This window comes from Coenobita brevimanus, chromosome 86 (genome assembly GCF_032717465.1).
Source record: "Coenobita brevimanus isolate Jiangsu-jjx chromosome 86, ASM3271746v2, whole genome shotgun sequence".
NCBI classification, from domain to species: Eukaryota; Metazoa; Arthropoda; class Malacostraca; order Decapoda; family Coenobitidae; genus Coenobita; species Coenobita brevimanus.
The window spans coordinates 9,166,162-9,172,821 of NC_137039.1; positions in this window are offsets into that span (position 1 = coordinate 9,166,162).

The window sequence follows — 6,660 nt, forward strand, 5'->3', positions numbered from 1 at the left end:
CCTTCACGGTAATGGGGGTATGTCTTTATAGGCACAGGCTTATTAATTATATGACAGAGATGTCACTCACATGTATAGTCAAACAGATCTCGTTCCACAGCGTGGGGGAAAGATAGGATACCATTAATACTTCCTTTCACAATATTCCTTCACAGTAATGGGGGTATGTCTTTATAGGCATAGGCTTATTAATTATATAACAGGGATGTCACTCGCACGTATACAGTAGTCAATCAGATCTTGGTCCACATTCTCGTCCTTTAACTTCTCACTGTGATCTGATTTGCCCCGATATTCACTATATGAAATCACTGCACAATACTTACACTAGGGGAGAATCACACTTAACCTAAATCACTCATGTTACAATATCACACGTATTCATCAGGGGGATAGGTAGGAACATGTCACTGGTGATCCTGCTGGGCTAGGGGCACCGTCAATGCGGGGTGTGCCGAGAGGGCACGGGTAGGCTCGCAAGGGTGTCCTCTCGTGTCCTGGACTCCCAGTGGCTTCCGGACTTGGCTCCGGCGTGTGGCCCTCGGGACTGGGGCCGAATAGCTCCAGGAACCTCTGTGACAGTTCCCGGCGTCGTGAGGGCGTGGAGAGATCATGCCTGGGTATTCTGGGGAGAACCGAGAGAGACTGTGGGCTGCGGTCTCCAGCATCTAGGGGCGCCGACAGGGGAGGACTGCGGCAGCGACTTCCACTGGTGTCCGTCAGGTGCGTCTGCTCTAGAGCCAGGCGTAGAGAACAGAGACCAGGGGAGGCTGGGAGGCCTGTCTGGGTCACTCTGGGACAAGAAGCCTGGGCTTCAGTCTCCTGCCGTGGGGACGTCCCTCTCCTTTGCACGCCCTCGGAGCGACCATAGATCGTCTCATGAGGGAGGGAGCGACAATAGGTCGTCCCTACCACGACACTCTCGGAGCGACCATAACTCGTCTCACGAGGACGGGAGCGACCATAGATCGTCTACCGGAGAACCTTGGGAGCGACCATAGATCGTCTCTACAAGAACACCATGGGAGCAACCATAGATCGTCTCTACCTGAACACGTTGGGAGCGACCATTGATCGTCTCTTTCGGAGCACCTTGGAAGCGACCATAGATCATCTGGACCAGAACACCTTGGGAGCGACCATAGATCGTATCTACTGGAACACGTTGGGAGCGACCATAGATTGTCTCTACTTGAACACCTTGGGAGCGACCATTGATTGTCTCTACCTGAACACCTTGGGAGCGACCATTTATCGTCTCTACCGGAACACCCTGGGAGCGACCATTGATCTTCTCTACCTGAGCACCTTGGGAGCGACCATTGATCGTCTTTACCTGAACACCTTGGGAGCAACCATTGAGATCATCTCTACCTGAACACCTTAGGAGAGACCATTGATTGTCTCTCCCTGAACACCTTGGGAGCGACAATAGATCGTCTCTACCTGAACAGCTTGGAGGCGACCATTGATCGTCTCTACCTGAACACCTTGGGAGCGACCATAGATCGTCTCTACCGGAACCCCTTTGGAGCGACCATTGATCGTCTCTACTGGAACACCTTGAAAGCGACCATAGATCGACTCTACTTGAACACCTTGGGAGCGACCATTGATCGTCTCTACCGGAACACCTTGGGCGCGACCAAAGATCGTCTCTACTGGAACACCTTGGGAGTGGCCATTGATCGTCTCTACCAGAGGGGCGCCGTCTGGATTTTGATTTCTAACTCCACCCCCAGCTAGCTCAGCAATTCCACTACGCGAAGGTAGTGTCCTTCTCCTACGGTGGCGGCGGCGTGGTGGCTGCATGTCACATGGGCGCACGGCCCGGGCTGACATGCGTCGCTGTTGCCCGGAGTGGTGGTGGCTGGTGGCAGCTACCCTGTGGAGTCCGTGTGGTGGTGTCGGCACATTTGCAGGCAAACTATGCTGTTCTTGGTTTACCCTGTCGTCGGGGATACTATGGTATTCTTCAGGGGCACTGTTCAAGCCATGCATTTTACCACTCTCCCCCTGTATAAAGTCATGTCCCCGTGGCTGGAGGTGGAACGCTTGTGTGTTGGATGTGATGTATACGGGCTGGAGGTGTTGCAGCGTAGTTTGCCAGGCGACAGTGTAGGAGTTCTCTTCTTGTGCTGGGTCGTAGGTGAGGAAGAGTGTGGAGGTGGCGGTGGTAGACTGGAGGAGGTTTAGCAGGTGGTGTGGCCGACGGAGTCGGTGGTTCCTGCCGAGGGTAGGTGCCCATACGGCCTGCTTCACTCTCATCTTGCTTGGTGTGGCTGTCGGTGTGGTTGGGGGCAGAATGCTGGATACTGTGGGTAAGGGCCGGGTTTTGTGTCATGGTAATGCGGCGTTGAGTCTCTGGGGAGTACAGGTAGAGGGGATTTGGGCCTGATGTAGCTTGATGGTGTGAAGTCGTGGAGGAATGGGCGGTGCAGGGGTGTGTGTGTGTATCGGGTGGGTGGGCATGAGAGTCGGCCGGAGGGGGTGGTGGTGGTGGTTCTGAGGGTGGGTGTGGGTGGGGAAGTAGGCGTGCGGAGTGGGCGGGGTCGGTTAACACGGGCTGTCGCGCGTGTTGGGGGCACGGGAGAAGGTGAGATCATCGGAGTGGGCGTGCTTAGGTGTGGAGGGGAGAGGGCGGTGGTAGTGGGTGGTCCTGCGGGGGTGACGGGGTGGGTGGTCCTGCGGGGGTGACGGGGTGGGTGGGGCACGTGGGCTTGGGTGGTCCTGCGGGGGTGACGGGGTGGGCGGGGCACGTGGGCTTGGGTGGTCCTGCGGGGGTGACAGGGTGGGCGGGGCACGTGGGCTTGGGTGGAAAGGGTGAGGTGGCGGAGGGAAGGGGTAAGGGTGAGCGAGGAATGGCGGGTGAGATATCAGGTGAGGTGCGGGGGGTGGTGGAGGCGGTGGAGGCTGACGTGGTAGGGGAGGTGGTTTTAGGAAGTAGGTTATGGGAAGATGATGAGAGGGTCCAAGGAGGCCTGTGAAGAGGGAGGCCGGTTTTGTGTTGAGGGGGTATAGTGGTGTGTGGGGTGGGAAGGTTAGAAGTAAGGGCAGGAATAGGGGAAGGTAGAACAGAAGAGATAGTGAGAGGAGAGGAAAAGGAAAGATAACGTTCTCCCCTGTCGTAGACTGGGGGAGAGATGAGGTGGCCCCCGTCATTACGGTGGGATGCGGGGCCAGTGGGGGGGGGGGCTTTTTGGTTTTCCCTTTTTGTATTTTCTTCCCCTGAGGCTTAGGGAAATTTGCGTATGGTGGCGAGGTTTGTAAGCGCCCTCGTGTCATTTGGCTGCACTGGGCAGCTTCTAGCTGCTCACGGATGTCGTGGATCGGACATCCGTGGTAGCACGGAGAAAATTCCCACGGGTTGATGGTGATGAGGTCAACGGGGAATTGATTTATTTCGCCGATGCGTTGAGGGGTGCCATGGACGGCTAAAAGGTGCCTCAGTAAACTGATATGTCTATCCATGTCTCCTGTTGGATCATGGATAGTGAAGTGTTGTCTTACAACATTTGGGAGTACTCTGAGCAGAGTATTGAATGTATGCTGATCCCGGGTTTCATCATCTGCCTCCGGGTAGGCAGCAGTAACCAGGCGTCTTGCCTGTATCAGGGTATTATCTAAATCCCCGTCGAATGAAAAGCTATCCAATTTGGATACAGCCACTACTTTCCCCAATGATGGGGTGATAGCTTGTCCAGTGAACTTTGTAAAGTTCTTCCAGGTAAGTTCTGGGACGATTTTCGGCGCTATGTTCGCCGCCTTTTTACCCAACAGAGGCAGTGTGACTGCAATTTTTTGTTGGTCATTTTCAAAGCCAATATCCAGTAAGGGTTTAATTATTGCCAGATATGTGTGTACATCATACTGGTCGGGGTCAAACTTGGGTAACTGAATGTGCGGTTTAGTTGCCATTTTGCCAAATATTTCCTGATTACCTCTCTTCTACGCCCGGGTCTAGAACCACCGCTGGCCACCAGTGTAATGCTAGGTGAAATTAGGCTCGACTTCTCGTTCTTATTTCACCTAACGTGGAGCGGGGTCCTCTTTCGAGACCGGAGCTAGTGCAATAAAGAGAGGCAGGACACAAAAACTCTAGGCAACAACCTTTACACGTATATTACCACAGTCAGACACAGGACAAATCAGCAGATATTACAGCAGAATATACAGTATAGCAATATAAAACCTTATCCAGGATATGTGTATCTCACAGGATACTTGCTTTTCTGATACAAATGACAACACAACAATCATAGTGTATCAGGAGTGCAGTAAATATAGGCGCGCGCGCGGGGGAGCGCGGGGGGCGGGTGGTGACTCACTAGGAGGAGATAGGGGAGGTGCTGGGAGTGACTTGGGACGGCTAGGAGAAAGTTATGGTAATACTGGAAGGCGGCAGATATTAGCCGTGAAATTTATATGGTTTCCACTAGCCAAAATACTTTGGTAAATGAATCTTATCCTTGATTTACACTTACTTGAGATTTGGGAGTGAGAGCGAGTGGTAAACAAGATTTTATGGGTAGCGTGGGGGAAGAAGAGAATACTATTAATACTTCCTTTCACAATATTCCTTCACAATAATGGGGGTATGTCTTTATAGGCACAGGCTTATTAATTATAAGACAGAGATGTCACTCACATGTATAGTCAAACAGATCTCATTCCACAGCGTGGGGGAAAGATAGGATACCATTAATAATTCCTTTCAAAATATTCCTTCACAGTAATGGGGGTATGTCTTTATAGGCATAGGCTTATTAATTATATAACAGGGATGTCACTCGCACGTATACAGTAGTTAATCAGATCTTGGTCCACATTCTCGTCCTTTAACTTCTCACTGTGATCTGATTTGCCCCAATATTCACTATATGAAATCACTGCACAATACTTACACTAGGGGAGAATCACACTTAACCTAAATCACTCATGTTACAATATCACACGTATTCATCAGGGGGATAGGGAGGAACATGTCATTGGTGATCCTGCTGGGCTAGGGGCACTGTCAATGCGGGGTGTGCCGAGAGGGCACGGGTAGGCTCGCAAGGGTGTCCTCTCGTGTCCTGGACTCCCAGTGGCTTCCGGACTTGGTTCCGGCGTGTGGCCCTCGGGACTGGGGCCGAATAGCTCCAGGAACCACTGTGACAGTTCCCGGAGTCGTGGGGGCGTGGAGAGATCATGCCTGGGTATTCTGGGGAGAACCGAGAGAGACTGTGGGCTGTGGTCTCCAGCATCTAGGGGCGCCGACAGGGGAGGACTGCGGCAGCGACTTCCACTGGGGTCCGTCAGGTGCGTCTGCTCTAGAGCCAGGCGTAGAGAACAGAGACCAGGGGAGGCTGGGAGGCCTGTCTGGGTCACTCTGGGACAAGAAGCCTGGGCTTCAGTCTCCTGCCGTGGGGACGTCCCTCTCCTTTGCACGCCCTCGGAGCGACCATAGATTGTCTCACGAGGGAGGGAGCGACAATAGGTCGTCCCTACCAATACACTCTCGGAGCGACCATAGCTCCTCTCACGAGGACGGGAGCGACCATAGATCATCTACCGGAGCACCTTGGGAGCGACCATAGATCGTCTCTACCAGAACAACTTGGGAGCGACCATAGATCATCTCTACTGGAACACCTTGGGAGCGACCATAGATCGTCTCTACCTGAACACCTTGGTGGCGACCATTGATCGTCTCTACCTGAACACCTTGGGGGCGACCATTGATCGTCTCTACCTGAACACCTTGGGAGCGACCATTGATCGTCTCTACCGGAACACCCTGGGAGTGACCATTGATCATCTCTACCTGAACACCTTGGGAGAGACCATTGATCGTCTTTACCTTAACACCTTGGGAGCGACCTTTGATCATCTCTACCTGAACACAGCAGAGACCATTGATCGTCTCTACCTGAACACCTTTGGAGCGACCATTGATCGTCCCTACCGGAACACCTTGGGAGTGACCATTGATCGTCTCTACCTGAACACCTTGGGAGCGACCACTGATCGTCTCTTGTGGAGCACCTTGGGAGCGACCATACATCGTCTCTACCGGAACCCCTTGGGAGTGACCATAGATCGTCTCTACTGGAACACCTTGGGAGCGACCATAGATCATCTCTACCTGAACACCTTGGGAGCGACCATTGATCGTCTCTACCTGAACACCTTGGGACCGACTATGGATCGTCTCTACCTGAACACCTTGGGAGCGACCATTGATCATCTCTACCTGAACACCTTAGGAGAGACCATTGATCGTCTACCTGAATACCTTGGGAGCGACCATTGATCGTCTCTACCTGAACACTTTGGGAACGACTATTGATCGTCTCTACCTGAACACTTTGGGAGCGACCATTGATCGTCTCTGCCTGAACACCTTGGGAGCGACGATTGATCGTCTCTACCGGAGGAGCGCCATCTTGAGTTTGATTTCTAACTCCACCCCTAGCTAGCTCAGCAATTCCACTACGCGAAGGTAGTGTCCTTCTCCTACGGTGGCGGCGGCGTGATGGCTGCATGTCACAGGGGCGCATGGCCCGGGCTGACATGCGTCGCTGTTGCCCGGAGTGGTGGTGGCTGGTGGCGGCTACCCCATGGGGTCCATTTGGTGGTGTCGGCATATTTGCGGGCAAACTATGCTCTTCTTGGTTT